Genomic DNA, 16,093 nt, shown 5'->3' on the forward strand with positions numbered 1-16,093 from the left:
CTAGTGTTGCAGTGGGTTGTTTTGTCTTGCCATTAGTCCCCCAGTGAGCTGCTAGTGTTGCAGTGGGTTGTTTTGTCTTGCCATTAGTCCCCCAGTGAGCTGCTGGTGTTGTTACAGTGGGTTGTTTTGTCTTGCCATTAGTCCCCCAGTGAGCTGCTGGTGTTGTTACAGTGGGTTGTTTTGTCTTGCCATTAGTCCCCCAGTGAGCTGCTGGTGTTGCAGTGGGTTGTTTTGTCTTGCCATTAGTCCCCCAGTGAGCTGCTGGTGTTGCAGTGGGTTGTTTTGTCTTGCCATTAGTCCCCCAGTGAGCTGCTTGTGTTGTTACAGTGGGTTGTTGTGTCTTGCCATTAGTCCCCTAGTGAGCTGCTGGTGGTGTTGCAGTGGGTTGTTTTGTCTTGCCATTAGTCCCCCAGTGAGCTGCTAGTGTTGCAGTGGGTTGTTTTGTCTTGCCATTAGTCCCCCAGTGAGATGCTGGTGGTGTTGCAGTGGGTTGTTTTGTCTTGCCATTAGTCCCCCAGTGAGCTGCTAGTGTTGCAGTGTGTTGTTTTATCTTGCCATTAGTCCCCCAGTGAGCTGCTAGTGTTGCAGTGTGTTGTTTTATCTTGCCATTAGTCCCCCAGTGAGCTGCTAGTGTTGTTACAGTGGGTTGTTTTGTCTTGCCATTAGTCCCCCAGTGAGCTGCTGGTGGTGTTACAGTGGGTTGTTTTGTCTTGCCATTAGTCCCCCAGTGAGCTGCTAGTGTTGCAGTGGGTTGTTTTGTCTTGCCATTAGTCCCCCAGTGAGCTGCTAGTGGTGTTACAGTGGGTTGTTTTGTCTTGCCATTAGTCCCCCAGTGAGCTGCTAGTGGTGTTACAGTGGGTTATTTTGTCTTGCCATTAGTCCCCCAGTGAGCTGCTAGTGGTGTTACAGTGGGTTGTTTTGTCTTGCCATTAGTCCCCCAGTGAGCTGCTAGTGTTGTTGCAGTGGGTTGTTTTGTCTTGCCATTAGTCCCCCAGTGAGCTGCTGGTGTTGCAGTGGGTTGTTTTGTCTTGCCATTAGTCTCCCAGTGAGCTGCTGGTGTTGTTGCAGTGGGTTGTTTTGTCTTGCCATTAGTCCCCCAGTGAGCTGCTAGTGTTACAGTGGGTTGTTTTGTCTTGCCATTAGTCCCCCAGTGAGCTGCTGGTGGTGTTGCAGTGGGTTGTTTTGTCTTGCCATTAGTCCCCCAGTGAGCTGCTGGTGTTGATGCAGTGGGTTGTTTTGTCTTGCCATTAGTCCCCCAGTGAGCTGCTGGTGTTGCTGTGGGTTGTTTTGTCTTGCCATTAGTCCCCCAGTGAGCTGCTAGTGGTGTTACAGTGGGTTGTTTTGTCTTGCCATTAGTCCCCCAGTGAGCTGCTGGTGGTGTTACAGTGGGTTGTTTTGTCTTGCCATTAGTCCCCCAGTGAGCTGCTAGTGTTGTTACAGTGGGTTGTTTTGTCTTGCCATTAGTCCCCCAGTGAGCTGCTAGTGGTGTTACAGTGGGTTGTTTTGTCTTGCCATTAGTCCCCCAGTGAGCTGCTAGTGTTGTTACAGTGGTTTGTTTTGTCTTGCCATTAATCCCCCAGTGAGCTGCTGGTGGTGTTACAGGTTCTTGTTTTGTCTTGCCATTAGTCCCCCAGTGAGCTGCTGGTGTTGCAGTGGGTTGTTTTGTCTTGCCATTAGTCCCCCAGTGAGCTGCTAGTGTTGTTACAGTGGGTTGTTTTGTCTTGCCATTAGTCCCCCAGTGAGCTGCTAGTGGTGTTACAGTGGGTTGTTTTGTCTTGCCATTAGTCCCCCAGTGAGCTGCTAGTGTTGTTGCAGTGGGTTGTTTTGTCTTGCCATTAGTCCCCCAGTGAGCTGCTGGTGTTGCAGTGGGTTGTTTTGTCTTGCCATTAGTCCCCCAGTGAGCTGCTGGTGTTGTTGCAGTGGGTTGTTTTGTCTTGCCATTAGTCCCCCAGTGAGCTGCTAGTGTTACAGTGGGTTGTTTTGTCTTGCCATTAGTCCCCCAGTGAGCTGCTGGTGGTGTTGCAGTGGGTTGTTTTGTCTTGCCATTAGTCCCCCAGTGAGCTGCTGGTGTTGATGCAGTGGGTTGTTTTGTCTTGCCATTAGTCCCCCAGTGAGCTGCTGGTGGTGTTACAGTGGGTTGTTTTGTCTTGCCATTAGTCCCCCAGTGAGCTGCTAGTGTTGTTACAGTGGGTTGTTTTGTCTTGCCATTAGTCCCCCAGTGAGCTGCTAGTGGTGTTACAGTGGGTTGTTTTGTCTTGCCATTAGTCCCCCAGTGAGCTGCTAGTGTTGTTACAGTGGTTTGTTTTGTCTTGCCATTAATCCCCCAGTGAGCTGCTGGTGGTGTTACAGGTTCTTGTTTTGTCTTGCCATTAGTCCCCCAGTGAGCTGCTGGTGTTGCAGTGGGTTGTTTTGTCTTGCCATTAGTCCCCCAGTGAGCTGCTAGTGTTGTTACAGTGGGTTGTTTTGTCTTGCCATTAGTCCCCCAGTGAGCTGCTGGTGTTGCAGTGGGTTGTTTTGTCTTGCCATTAGTCCCCCAGTGAGCTGCTAGTGGTGTTGCAGTGGGTTGTTTTGTCTTGCCATTAGTCCCCCAGTGAGCTGCTGGTGTTGTTACAGTGGGTTGTTTTGTCTTGCCATTAGTCCCCCAGTGAGCTGCTGGTGTTACAGTGCGTTGTTTTGTCTTGCCATTAGTCCCCCAGTGAGCTGCTGGTGTTGCAGTGGGTGGTTTTGTCTTGCCATTAGTCCCCCAGTGAGCTGCTGGTGTTGTTGCAGTGGGTTGTTTTGTCTTGCCATTAGTCCCCCAGTGAGCTGCTAGTGGTGTTGCAGTGGTTGTTTTGTCTTGCCATTAGTCCCACTGTGAGCTGCTGGTGTTGTTGCAGTGGGTTGTTTTGTCTTGCCATTAGTCCCCCAGTGAGCTGCTGGTGTTACAGTGGGTTGTTTTGTCTTGCCATTAGTCCCCCAGTGAGCTGCTAGTGGTGTTGCAGTGGGTTGTTTTGTCTTGCCATTAGTCCCCCAGTGAGCTGCTAGTGGTGTTACAGTGGGTTGTTTTGTCTTGCCATTAGTCCCCCAGTGAGCTGCTAGTGTTGTTACAGTGGGTTGTTTTGTCTTGCCATTAGTCCCCCAGTGCGCTGCTAGTGTTGTTGCAGTGGGTTGTTTTGTCTTGCCATTAGTCCCCCAGTGAGCTGCTGGTGTTGTTGCAGTGGGTTGTTTTGTCTTGCCATTAGTCCCCCAGTGAGCTGCTAGTGTTGCAGTGGGTTGTTTTGTCTTGCCATTAGTCCCCCAGTGAGCTGCTAGTGTTGTTACAGTGGGTTGTTTTGTCTTGCCATTAGTCCCCCAGTGAGCTGCTAGTGGTGTTACAGTGGGTTGTGTTGTCTTGCCATTAGTCCCCCAGTGAGCTGCTGGTGTTGTTACAGTGGGTTGTTTTGTCTTGCCATTAGTCCCCCAGTGAGCTGCTAGTGTTGTTGCAGTGGGTTGTTTTGTCTTGCCATTAGTCCCCCAGTGAGCTGCTGGTGTTGCAGTGGGTTGTTTTGTCTTGCCATTAGTCCCCCAGTGAGCTGCTGGTGTTGTTGCAGTGGGTTGTTTTGTCTTGCCATTAGTCCCCCAGTGAGCTGCTAGTGTTACAGTGGGTTGTTTTGTCTTGCCATTAGTCCCCCAGTGAGCTGCTGGTGGTGTTGCAGTGGGTTGTTTTGTCTTGCCATTAGTCCCCCAGTGAGCTGCTGGTGTTGATGCAGTGGGTTGTTTTGTCTTGCCATTAGTCCCCCAGTGAGCTGCTGGTGGTGTTACAGTGGGTTGTTTTGTCTTGCCATTAGTCCCCCAGTGAGCTGCTAGTGTTGTTACAGTGGGTTGTTTTGTCTTGCCATTAGTCCCCCAGTGAGCTGCTAGTGGTGTTACAGTGGGTTGTTTTGTCTTGCCATTAGTCCCCCAGTGAGCTGCTAGTGTTGTTACAGTGGTTTGTTTTGTCTTGCCATTAATCCCCCAGTGAGCTGCTGGTGGTGTTACAGGTTCTTGTTTTGTCTTGCCATTAGTCCCCCAGTGAGCTGCTGGTGTTGCAGTGGGTTGTTTTGTCTTGCCATTAGTCCCCCAGTGAGCTGCTAGTGTTGTTACAGTGGGTTGTTTTGTCTTGCCATTAGTCCCCCAGTGAGCTGCTAGTGTTGCAGTGGGTTGTTTTGTCTTGCCATTAGTCCCCCAGTGAGCTGCTGGTGTTGCAGTGGGTTGTTTTGTCTTGCCATTAGTCCCCCAGTGAGCTGCTAGTGGTGTTGCAGTGGGTTGTTTTGTCTTGCCATTAGTCCCCCAGTGAGCTGCTGGTGTTGTTACAGTGGGTTGTTTTGTCTTGCCATTAGTCCCCCAGTGAGCTGCTGGTGTTACAGTGCGTTGTTTTGTCTTGCCATTAGTCCCCCAGTGAGCTGCTGGTGTTGCAGTGGGTGGTTTTGTCTTGCCATTAGTCCCCCAGTGAGCTGCTGGTGTTGTTGCAGTGGGTTGTTTTGTCTTGCCATTAGTCCCCCAGTGAGCTGCTAGTGGTGTTGCAGTGGTTGTTTTGTCTTGCCATTAGTCCCACTGTGAGCTGCTGGTGTTGTTGCAGTGGGTTGTTTTGTCTTGCCATTAGTCCCCCAGTGAGCTGCTGGTGTTACAGTGGGTTGTTTTGTCTTGCCATTAGTCCCCCAGTGAGCTGCTAGTGGTGTTGCAGTGGGTTGTTTTGTCTTGCCATTAGTCCCCCAGTGAGCTGCTAGTGGTGTTACAGTGGGTTGTTTTGTCTTGCCATTAGTCCCCCAGTGAGCTGCTAGTGTTGTTACAGTGGGTTGTTTTGTCTTGCCATTAGTCCCCCAGTGCGCTGCTAGTGTTGTTGCAGTGGGTTGTTTTGTCTTGCCATTAGTCCCCCAGTGAGCTGCTGGTGTTGTTGCAGTGGGTTGTTTTGTCTTGCCATTAGTCCCCCAGTGAGCTGCTAGTGTTGCAGTGGGTTGTTTTGTCTTGCCATTAGTCCCCCAGTGAGCTGCTAGTGTTGTTACAGTGGGTTGTTTTGTCTTGCCATTAGTCCCCCAGTGAGCTGCTAGTGGTGTTACAGTGGGTTGTGTTGTCTTGCCATTAGTCCCCCAGTGAGCTGCTGGTGTTGTTACAGTGGGTTGTTTTGTCTTGCCATTAGTCCCCCAGTGAGCTGCTGGTGTTGTTACAGTGGGTTGTTTTGTCTTGCCATTAGTCCCCCAGTGAGCTGCTAGTGTTGTTGCAGTGGGTTGTTTTGTCTTGCCATTAGTCCCCCAGTGAGCTGCTGATGTTGTTACAGTGGGTTGTTTTGTCTTGCCTTTAGTCCCCCAGTGAGCTGCTAGTGGTGTTACAGTGGGTTGTTTTGTCTTGCCATTTGTCCCCCAGTGAGCTGCTGGTGTTACAGTGGGTTGTTTTGTCTTGCCATTAGTCCCCCAGTGAGCTGCTGGTGGTGTTACAGTGGGTTGTTTTGTCTTGCCATTAGTCCCCCAGTGAGCTGCTAGTGGTGTTACAGTGGGTTGTTTTGTCTTGCCATTAGTCCCCCAGTGAGCTGCTGGTGTTACAGTGGGTTGTTTTGTCTTGCCATTAGTCCCCCAGTGAGCTGCTAGTGTTGCAGTGGGTTGTTTTGTCTTGCCATTAGTCCCCCAGTGAGCTTCTGGTGTTACAGTGGGTTGTTTTGTCTTGCCATTAGTCCCCCAGTGAGCTGCTAGTGTTGCAGTGGGTTGTTTTGTCTTGCCATTAGTCCCCCAGTGAGCTGCTAGTGTTGCAGTGGGTTGTTTTGTCTTGCCATTAGTCCCCCAGTGAGCTGCTAGTGTTGCAGTGGGTTGTTTTGTCTTGCCATTAGTCCCCCAGTGAGCTGCTGGTGTTGCAGTGGGTTGTTTTGTCTTGCCATTAGTCCCCCAGTGAGCTGCTAGTGTTGTTACAGTGGGTTGTTTTGTCTTGCCATTAGTCCCCCAGTGAGCTGCTGGTGTTGTTGCAGTGGGTTGTTTTGTCTTGCCATTAGTCCCCCAGTGAGCTGCTGGTGGTGTTGTAGTGGGTTGTTTTGTCTTGCCATTAGTCCCCCAGTGAGCTGCTAGTGTTGCAGTGGGTTGTTTTGTCTTGCCATTAGTCCCCCAGTGAGCTGCTGGTGTTACAGTGGGTTGTTTTGTCTTGCCATTAGTCCCCCAGTGAGCTGCTAGTGTTGCAGTGGGTTGTTTTGTCTTGCCATTAGTCCCCCAGTGAGCTGCTGGTGTTACAGTGGGTTGTTTTGTCTTGCCATTAGTCCCCCAGTGAGCTGCTAGTGTTGCAGTGGGTTGTTTTGTCTTGCCATTAGTCCCCCATTGAGCTGCTGGTGGTGTTGCAGTGGGTTGTTTTGTCTTGCCATTAGTCCCCCAGTGAGCTGCTAGTGGTGTTGCAGTGGGTTTTTTGTCTTGCCATTAGTCCCCCAGTGAGCTGCTAGTGTTGCAGTGGGTTGTTTTGTCTTGCCATTAGTCCCCCAGTGAGCTTCTGGTGTTACAGTGGGTTGTTTTGTCTTGCCATTAGTCCCCCAGTGAGCTGCTAGTGTTGTTGCAGTGGGTTGTTTTGTCTTGCCATTAGTCCCCCAGTGAGCTGCTGGTGTTGTTGCAGTGGGTTGTTTTGTCTTGCCATTAGTCCCCCAGTGAGCTGCTAGTGTTACAGTGGGTTGTTTTGTCTTGCCATTAGTCCCCCAGTGAGCTGCTGGTGGTGTTGCAGTGGGTTGTTTTGTCTTGCCATTAGTCCCCCAGTGAGCTGCTGGTGGTGTTACAGTGGGTTGTTTTGTCTTGCCATTAGTCCCCCAGTGAGCTGCTAGTGTTGTTACAGTGGGTTGTTTTGTCTTGCCATTAGTCCCCCAGTGAGCTGCTAGTGGTGTTACAGTGGGTTGTTTTGTCTTGCCATTAGTCCCCCAGTGAGCTGCTAGTGTTGTTACAGTGGTTTGTTTTGTCTTGCCATTAATCCCCCAGTGAGCTGCTGGTGGTGTTACAGGTTCTTGTTTTGTCTTGCCATTAGTCCCCCAGTGAGCTGCTGGTGTTGCAGTGGGTTGTTTTGTCTTGCCATTAGTCCCCCAGTGAGCTGCTAGTGTTGTTACAGTGGGTTGTTTTGTCTTGCCATTAGTCCCCCAGTGAGCTGCTAGTGTTGCAGTGGGTTGTTTTGTCTTGCCATTAGTCCCCCAGTGAGCTGCTGGTGTTGCAGTGGGTTGTTTTGTCTTGCCATTAGTCCCCCAGTGAGCTGCTAGTGGTGTTGCAGTGGGTTGTTTTGTCTTGCCATTAGTCCCCCAGTGAGCTGCTGGTGTTGTTACAGTGGGTTGTTTTGTCTTGCCATTAGTCCCCCAGTGAGCTGCTGGTGTTACAGTGCGTTGTTTTGTCTTGCCATTAGTCCCCCAGTGAGCTGCTGGTGTTGCAGTGGGTGGTTTTGTCTTGCCATTAGTCCCCCAGTGAGCTGCTGGTGTTGTTGCAGTGGGTTGTTTTGTCTTGCCATTAGTCCCCCAGTGAGCTGCTAGTGGTGTTGCAGTGGTTGTTTTGTCTTGCCATTAGTCCCACTGTGAGCTGCTGGTGTTGTTGCAGTGGGTTGTTTTGTCTTGCCATTAGTCCCCCAGTGAGCTGCTGTTGTTACAGTGGGTTGTTTTGTCTTGCCATTAGTCCCCCAGTGAGCTGCTAGTGGTGTTGCAGTGGGTTGTTTTGTCTTGCCATTAGTCCCCCAGTGAGCTGCTAGTGGTGTTACAGTGGGTTGTTTTGTCTTGCCATTAGTCCCCCAGTGAGCTGCTAGTGTTGTTACAGTGGGTTGTTTTGTCTTGCCATTAGTCCCCCAGTGAGCTGCTAGTGGTGTTACAGTGGGTTGTTTTGTCTTGCCATTAGTCCCCCAGTGAGCTGCTGGTGTTACAGTGGGTTGTTTTGTCTTGCCATTAGTCCCCCAGTGAGCTGCTAGTGTTGCAGTGGGTTGTTTTGTCTTGCCATTAGTCCCCCAGTGAGCTTCTGGTGTTACAGTGGGTTGTTTTGTCTTGCCATTAGTCCCCCAGTGAGCTGCTAGTGTTGCAGTGGGTTGTTTTGTCTTGCCATTAGTCCCCCAGTGAGCTGCTAGTGTTGCAGTGGGTTGTTTTGTCTTGCCATTAGTCCCCCAGTGAGCTGCTAGTGTTGCAGTGGGTTGTTTTGTCTTGCCATTAGTCCCCCAGTGAGCTGCTGGTGTTGCAGTGGGTTGTTTTGTCTTGCCATTAGTCCCCCAGTGAGCTGCTAGTGTTGTTACAGTGGGTTGTTTTGTCTTGCCATTAGTCCCCCAGTGAGCTGCTGGTGTTGTTGCAGTGGGTTGTTTTGTCTTGCCATTAGTCCCCCAGTGAGCTGCTGGTGGTGTTGTAGTGGGTTGTTTTGTCTTGCCATTAGTCCCCCAGTGAGCTGCTAGTGTTGCAGTGGGTTGTTTTGTCTTGCCATTAGTCCCCCAGTGAGCTGCTGGTGTTACAGTGGGTTGTTTTGTCTTGCCATTAGTCCCCCAGTGAGCTGCTAGTGTTGCAGTGGGTTGTTTTGTCTTGCCATTAGTCCCCCAGTGAGCTGCTGGTGTTACAGTGGGTTGTTTTGTCTTGCCATTAGTCCCCCAGTGAGCTGCTAGTGTTGCAGTGGGTTGTTTTGTCTTGCCATTAGTCCCCCATTGAGCTGCTGGTGGTGTTGCAGTGGGTTGTTTTGTCTTGCCATTAGTCCCCCAGTGAGCTGCTAGTGGTGTTGCAGTGGGTTGTTTTGTCTTGCCATTAGTCCCCCAGTGAGCTGCTAGTGGTGTTGCAGTGGGTTGTTTTGTCTTGCCATTAGTCCCCCAGTGAGCTGCTAGTGTTGCAGTGGGTTGTTTTGTCTTGCCATTAGTCCCCCAGTGATCTGCTAGTGTTGCAGTGGGTTGTTTTGTCTTGACATTAGTCCCCCAGTGAGCTGCTAGTGTTGTTGCAGTGGGTTGTTTTGTCTTGCCATTAGTCCCCCAGTGAGCTGCTAGTTGTGTTACAGTGGGTTGTTTTGTCTTGCCATTAGTCCCCCAGTGAGCTGCTAGTGTTGCAGTGGGTTGTTTTGTCTTGCCATTAGTCCCCCAGTGAGCTGCTAGTGGTGTTGCAGTGGGTTGTTTTGTCTTGCCATTAGTCTCCCAGGGAGCTGCTAGTGTTGCAGTGGGTTGTTTTGTCTTGCCATTAGTCCCCCAGTGAGCTGCTAGTGGTGTTGCAGTGGGTTGTTTTGTCTTGCCATTAGTCCCCCAGTGAGCTGCTAGTGTTGTTGCAGTGGGTTGTTTTGTCTTGCCATTAGTCCCCCAGTGAGCTGCTGGTGTTGCAGTGGGTTGTTTTGTCCTGCCATTAGTCCCCCAGTGAGCTGCTGGTGTTGCAGTGGGTTGTTTTGTCTTGCCATTAGTCCCCCAGTGAGCTGCTAGTGGTGTTACAGTGGGTTGTTTTGTCTTGCCATTAGTCCCCCAGTGAGCTGCTGGTGTTGTTACAGTGGGTTGTTTTGTCTTGCCATTAGTCCCCCAGTGAGCTGCTAGTGTTGTTGCAGTGGGTTGTTTTGTCTTGCCATTAGTCCCCCAGTGAGCTGCTGGTGTTACAGTGGGTTGTTTTGTCTTGCCATTAGTCCCCCAGTGAGCTGCTGGTGTTGTTACAGTGGGTTGTTTTGTCTTGCCATTAGTCCCCCAGTGAGCTGCTAGTGTTGTTTCAGTGGGTTGTTTTGTCTTGCCATTAGTCCCCCAGTGAGCTGCTGGTGTTGCAGTGGGTTGTTTTGTCTTGCCATTAGTCCCCCAATGAGCTGCTAGTGTTGTTGCAGTGGGTTGTTTTGTCTTGCCATTAGTCCCCCAGTGAGCTGCTAGTGTTGTTGCAGTGGGTTGTTTTGTCTTGCCATTAGTCCCCCAATGAGCTGCTGGTGTTGCAGTGGGTGGTTTTGTCTTGCCATTAGTCCCCCAGTGAGCTGCTAGTGTTGTTGCAGTGGGTTGTTTTGTCTTGCCATTAGTCCCCCAGTGAGCTGCTAGTGTTGTTGCAGTGGGTTATTTTGTCTTGCCATTAGTCCCCCAGTGAGCTGCTAGTGGTGTTGCAGTGGGTTGTTTTGTCTTGCCATTAGTCCCCCAGTGAGCTGCTGGTGTTGCAGTGGGTTGTTTTGTCTTGCCATTAGTCCCCCAGTGAGCTGCTAGTGTTGCAGTGGGTTGTTTTGTCTTGCCATTAGTCCCCCAGTGAGCTGCTAGTGTTGTTACAGTGGGTTGTTTTGTCTTGCCATTAGTCCCCCAGTGAGCTGCTAGTGGTGTTACAGTGGGTTGTTTTGTCTTGCCATTAGTCCCCCAGTGAGCTGCTAGTGTTGCAGTGGGTTGTTTTGTCTTGCCATTAGTCCCCCAGTGAGCTGCTAGTGGTGTTGCAGTGGGTTGTTTTGTCTTGCCATTAGTCCCCCAGTGAGCTGCTAGTGTTGTTGCAGTGGGTTATTTTGTCTTGCCATTAGTCCCCCAGTGAGCTGCTAGTGGTGTTGCAGTGGGTTGTTTTGTCTTGCCATTAGTCCCCCAGTGAGCTGCTGGTGTTGCAGTGGGTTGTTTTGTCTTGCCATTAGTCCCCCAGTGAGCTGCTAGTGTTGCAGTGGGTTGTTTTGTCTTGCCATTAGTCCCCCAGTGAGCTGCTAGTGTTGTTACAGTGGGTTGTTTTGTCTTGCCATTAGTCCCCCAGTGAGCTGCTAGTGGTGTTACAGTGGGTTGTTTTGTCTTGCCATTAGTCCCCCAGTGAGCTGCTAGTGTTGCAGTGGGTTGTTTTGTCTTGCCATTAGTCCCCCAGTGAGCTGCTAGTGGTGTTGCAGTGGGTTGTTTTGTCTTGCCATTAGTCCCCCAGTGAGCTGCTAGTGGTGTTGCAGTGGGTTGTTTTGTCTTGCCATTAGTCCCCCAGTGAGCTGCTAGTGTTGTTGCAGTGGGTTGTTTTGTCTTGCCATTAGTCCCCCAGTGAGCTGCTAGTGTTGTTGCAGTGGGTGGTTTTGTCTTGCCATTAGTCCCCCAGTGAGCTGCTAGTGTTGCAGTGGGTTGTTTTGTCTTGCCATTAGTCCCCCAGTGAGCTGCTAGTGTTGTTACAGTGGTTTGTTTTGTCTTGCCATTAATCCCCCAGTGAGCTGCTGGTGGTGTTACAGGTTCTTGTTTTGTCTTGCCATTAGTCCCCCAGTGAGCTGCTAGTGTTGTTACAGTGGGTTGTTTTGTCTTGCCATTAGTCCCCCAGTGAGCTGCTAGTGTTGTTGCAGTGGGTTGTTTTGTCTTGCCATTAGTCCCCCAGTGAGCTGCTGGTGTTGTTGCAGTGGGTTGTTTTGTCTTGCCATTAGTCCCCCAGTGAGCTGCTAGTGTTGCAGTGGGTTGATTGTCTTGCCATTAGTCCCCCAGTGAGCTGCTAGTGTTGTTACAGTGGGTTGTTTTGTCTTGCCATTAGTCCCCCAGTGAGCTGCTAGTGGTGTTACAGTGGGTTGTGTTGTCTTGCCATTAGTCCCCCAGTGAGCTGCTGGTGTTGTTACAGTGGGTTGTTTTGTCTTGCCATTAGTCCCCCAGTGAGCTGCTGGTGTTGTTACAGTGGGTTGTTTTGTCTTGCCATTAGTCCCCCAGTGAGCTGCTAGTGTTGTTGCAGTGGGTTGTTTTGTCTTGCCATTAGTCCCCCAGTGAGCTGCTGATGTTGTTACAGTGGGTTGTTTTGTCTTGCCTTTAGTCCCCCAGTGAGCTGCTAGTGGTGTTACAGTGGGTTGTTTTGTCTTGCCATTTGTCCCCCAGTGAGCTGCTGGTGTTACAGTGGGTTGTTTTGTCTTGCCATTAGTCCCCCAGTGAGCTGCTGGTGGTGTTACAGTGGGTTGTTTTGTCTTGCCATTAGTCCCCCAGTGAGCTGCTGGTGTTGTTGCAGTGGGTTGTTTTGTCTTGCCATTAGTCCCCCAGTGAGCTGCTGGTGTTACAGTGGGTTGTTTTGTCTTGCCATTAGTCCCCCAGTGAGCTGCTAGTGTTGCAGTGGGTTGTTTTGTCTTGCCATTAGTCCCCCAGTGAGCTGCTGGTGTTACAGTGGGTTGTTTTGTCTTGCCATTAGTCCCCCAGTGAGCTGCTAGTGTTGCAGTGGGTTGTTTTGTCTTGCCATTAGTCCCCCAGTGAGCTGCTGGTGTTACAGTGGGTTGTTTTGTCTTGCCATTAGTCCCCCAGTGAGCTGCTAGTGTTGCAGTGGGTTGTTTTGTCTTGCCATTAGTCCCCCATTGAGCTGCTGGTGGTGTTGCAGTGGGTTGTTTTGTCTTGCCATTAGTCCCCCAGTGAGCTGCTGGTGGTGTTGCAGTGGGTTGTTTTGTCTTGCCATTAGTCCCCCAGTGAGCTGCTAGTGGTGTTGCAGTGGGTTGTTTTGTCTTGCCATTAGTCCCCCAGTGAGCTGCTAGTGTTGCAGTGGGTTGTTTTGTCTTGCCATTAGTCCCCCAGTGATCTGCTAGTGTTGCAGTGGGTTGTTTTGTCTTGACATTAGTCCCCCAGTGAGCTGCTAGTGTTGTTGCAGTGGGTTGTTTTGTCTTGCCATTAGTCCCCCAGTGAGCTGCTAGTGGTGTTACAGTGGGTTGTTTTGTCTTGCCATTAGTCCCCCAGTGAGCTGCTAGTGTTGCAGTGGGTTGTTTTGTCTTGCCATTAGTCCCCCAGTGAGCTGCTAGTGGTGTTGCAGTGGGTTGTTTTGTCTTGCCATTAGTCTCCCAGGGAGCTGCTAGTGTTGCAGTGGGTTGTTTTGTCTTGCCATTAGTCCCCCAGTGAGCTGCTAGTGGTGTTGCAGTGGGTTGTTTTGTCTTGCCATTAGTCCCCCAGTGAGCTGCTAGTGTTGCAGTGGGTTGTTTTGTCTTGCCATTAGTCCCCCAGTGATCTGCTAGTGTTGCAGTGGGTTGTTTTGTCTTGACATTAGTCCCCCAGTGAGCTGCTAGTGTTGTTGCAGTGGGTTGTTTTGTCTTGCCATTAGTCCCCCAGTGAGCTGCTAGTGGTGTTACAGTGGGTTGTGTTGTCTTGCCATTAGTCCCCCAGTGAGCTGCTGGTGTTGTTACAGTGGGTTGTTTTGTCTTGCCATTAGTCCCCCAGTGAGCTGCTGGTGTTGTTACAGTGGGTTGTTTTGTCTTGCCATTAGTCCCCCAGTGAGCTGCTAGTGTTGTTGCAGTGGGTTGTTTTGTCTTGCCATTAGTCCCCCAGTGAGCTGCTGATGTTGTTACAGTGGGTTGTTTTGTCTTGCCTTTAGTCCCCCAGTGAGCTGCTAGTGGTGTTACAGTGGGTTGTTTTGTCTTGCCATTTGTCCCCCAGTGAGCTGCTGGTGTTACAGTGGGTTGTTTTGTCTTGCCATTAGTCCCCCAGTGAGCTGCTGGTGGTGTTACAGTGGGTTGTTTTGTCTTGCCATTAGTCCCCCAGTGAGCTGCTAGTGGTGTTACAGTGGGTTGTTTTGTCTTGCCATTAGTCCCCCAGTGAGCTGCTGGTGTTACAGTGGGTTGTTTTGTCTTGCCATTAGTCCCCCAGTGAGCTGCTAGTGTTGCAGTGGGTTGTTTTGTCTTGCCATTAGTCCCCCAGTGAGCTTCTGGTGTTACAGTGGGTTGTTTTGTCTTGCCATTAGTCCCCCAGTGAGCTGCTAGTGTTGCAGTGGGTTGTTTTGTCTTGCCATTAGTCCCCCAGTGAGCTGCTAGTGTTGCAGTGGGTTGTTTTGTCTTGCCATTAGTCCCCCAGTGAGCTGCTAGTGTTGCAGTGGGTTGTTTTGTCTTGCCATTAGTCCCCCAGTGAGCTGCTGGTGTTGCAGTGGGTTGTTTTGTCTTGCCATTAGTCCCCCAGTGAGCTGCTAGTGTTGTTACAGTGGGTTGTTTTGTCTTGCCATTAGTCCCCCAGTGAGCTGCTGGTGTTGTTGCAGTGGGTTGTTTTGTCTTGCCATTAGTCCCCCAGTGAGCTGCTGGTGGTGTTGTAGTGGGTTGTTTTGTCTTGCCATTAGTCCCCCAGTGAGCTGCTAGTGTTGCAGTGGGTTGTTTTGTCTTGCCATTAGTCCCCCAGTGAGCTGCTGGTGTTACAGTGGGTTGTTTTGTCTTGCCATTAGTCCCCCAGTGAGCTGCTAGTGTTGCAGTGGGTTGTTTTGTCTTGCCATTAGTCCCCCAGTGAGCTGCTGGTGTTACAGTGGGTTGTTTTGTCTTGCCATTAGTCCCCCAGTGAGCTGCTAGTGTTGCAGTGGGTTGTTTTGTCTTGCCATTAGTCCCCCATTGAGCTGCTGGTGGTGTTGCAGTGGGTTGTTTTGTCTTGCCATTAGTCCCCCAGTGAGCTGCTAGTGGTGTTGCAGTGGGTTTTTTGTCTTGCCATTAGTCCCCCAGTGAGCTGCTAGTGTTGCAGTGGGTTGTTTTGTCTTGCCATTAGTCCCCCAGTGAGCTTCTGGTGTTACAGTGGGTTGTTTTGTCTTGCCATTAGTCCCCCAGTGAGCTGCTAGTGTTGTTGCAGTGGGTTGTTTTGTCTTGCCATTAGTCCCCCAGTGAGCTGCTGGTGGTGTTGCAGTGGGTTGTTTTGTCTTGCCATTAGTCCCCCAGTGAGCTGCTAGTGTTGTTGCAGTGGGTTGTTTTGTCTTGCCATTAGTCCCCCAGTGAGCTGCTAGTGGTGTTGCAGTGGGTTGTTTTGTCTTGCCATTAGTCCCCCAGTGAGCTGCTAGTGTTGCAGTGGGTTGTTTTGTCTTGCCATTAGTCCCCCAGTGATCTGCTAGTGTTGCAGTGGGTTGTTTTGTCTTGACATTAGTCCCCCAGTGAGCTGCTAGTGTTGTTGCAGTGGGTTGTTTTGTCTTGCCATTAGTCCCCCAGTGAGCTGCTAGTGGTGTTACAGTGGGTTGTTTTGTCTTGCCATTAGTCCCCCAGTGAGCTGCTAGTGTTGCAGTGGGTTGTTTTGTCTTGCCATTAGTCCCCCAGTGAGCTGCTAGTGGTGTTGCAGTGGGTTGTTTTGTCTTGCCATTAGTCTCCCAGGGAGCTGCTAGTGTTGCAGTGGGTTGTTTTGTCTTGCCATTAGTCCCCCAGTGAGCTGCTAGTGGTGTTGCAGTGGGTTGTTTTGTCTTGCCATTAGTCCCCCAGTGAGCTGCTAGTGTTGTTGCAGTGGGTTGTTTTGTCTTGCCATTAGTCCCCCAGTGAGCTGCTGGTGTTGCAGTGGGTTGTTTTGTCCTGCCATTAGTCCCCCAGTGAGCTGCTGGTGTTGCAGTGGGTTGTTTTGTCTTGCCATTAGTCCCCCAGTGAGCTGCTAGTGGTGTTACAGTGGGTTGTTTTGTCTTGCCATTAGTCCCCCAGTGAGCTGCTGGTGTTGTTACAGTGGGTTGTTTTGTCTTGCCATTAGTCCCCCAGTGAGCTGCTAGTGTTGTTGCAGTGGGTTGTTTTGTCTTGCCATTAGTCCCCCAGTGAGCTGCTGGTGTTACAGTGGGTTGTTTTGTCTTGCCATTAGTCCCCCAGTGAGCTGCTGGTGTTGTTACAGTGGGTTGTTTTGTCTTGCCATTAGTCCCCCAGTGAGCTGCTAGTGTTGTTGCAGTGGGTTGTTTTGTCTTGCCATTAGTCCCCCAGTGAGCTGCTGGTGTTGCAGTGGGTTGTTTTGTCTTGCCATTAGTCCCCCAATGAGCTGCTAGTGTTGTTGCAGTGGGTTGTTTTGTCTTGCCATTAGTCCCCCAGTGAGCTGCTAGTGTTGTTGCAGTGGGTTGTTTTGTCTTGCCATTAGTCCCCCAATGAGCTGCTGGTGTTGCAGTGGGTGGTTTTGTCTTGCCATTAGTCCCCCAGTGAGCTGCTAGTGTTGTTGCAGTGGGTTGTTTTGTCTTGCCATTAGTCCCCCAGTGAGCTGCTAGTGTTGTTGCAGTGGGTTGTTTTGTCTTGCCATTAGTCCCCCAGTGAGCTGCTAGTGGTGTTGCAGTGGGTTGTTTTGTCTTGCCATTAGTCCCCCAGTGAGCTGCTGGTGTTGCAGTGGGTTGTTTTGTCTTGCCATTAGTCCCCCAGTGAGCTGCTAGTGTTGCAGTGGGTTGTTTTGTCTTGCCATTAGTCCCCCAGTGAGCTGCTAGTGTTGTTACAGTGGGTTGTTTTGTCTTGCCATTAGTCCCCCAGTGAGCTGCTAGTGGTGTTACAGTGGGTTGTTTTGTCTTGCCATTAGTCCCCCAGTGAGCTGCTAGTGTTGCAGTGGGTTGTTTTGTCTTGCCATTAGTCCC

At 50.6% G+C, this 16,093-nt stretch overlaps 1 protein-coding gene across 1 annotated transcript in view; it reads left to right on the plus strand.

The window, feature by feature from the left end:
* Positions 1-16,093, plus strand: part of LOC311115553 (serine/threonine-protein phosphatase 2A 55 kDa regulatory subunit B delta isoform-like) — a 55,581-nt gene that overhangs the window by 20,394 nt on the left and 19,094 nt on the right. The window lies entirely within an intron of this gene.

Source organism: Coregonus lavaretus, assembly GCF_964263955.1.
Source record: "Coregonus lavaretus genome assembly, contig: HAP1_SCAFFOLD_152, whole genome shotgun sequence".
In the NCBI taxonomy this organism is placed as follows: Eukaryota; Metazoa; Chordata; class Actinopteri; order Salmoniformes; family Salmonidae; genus Coregonus; species Coregonus lavaretus.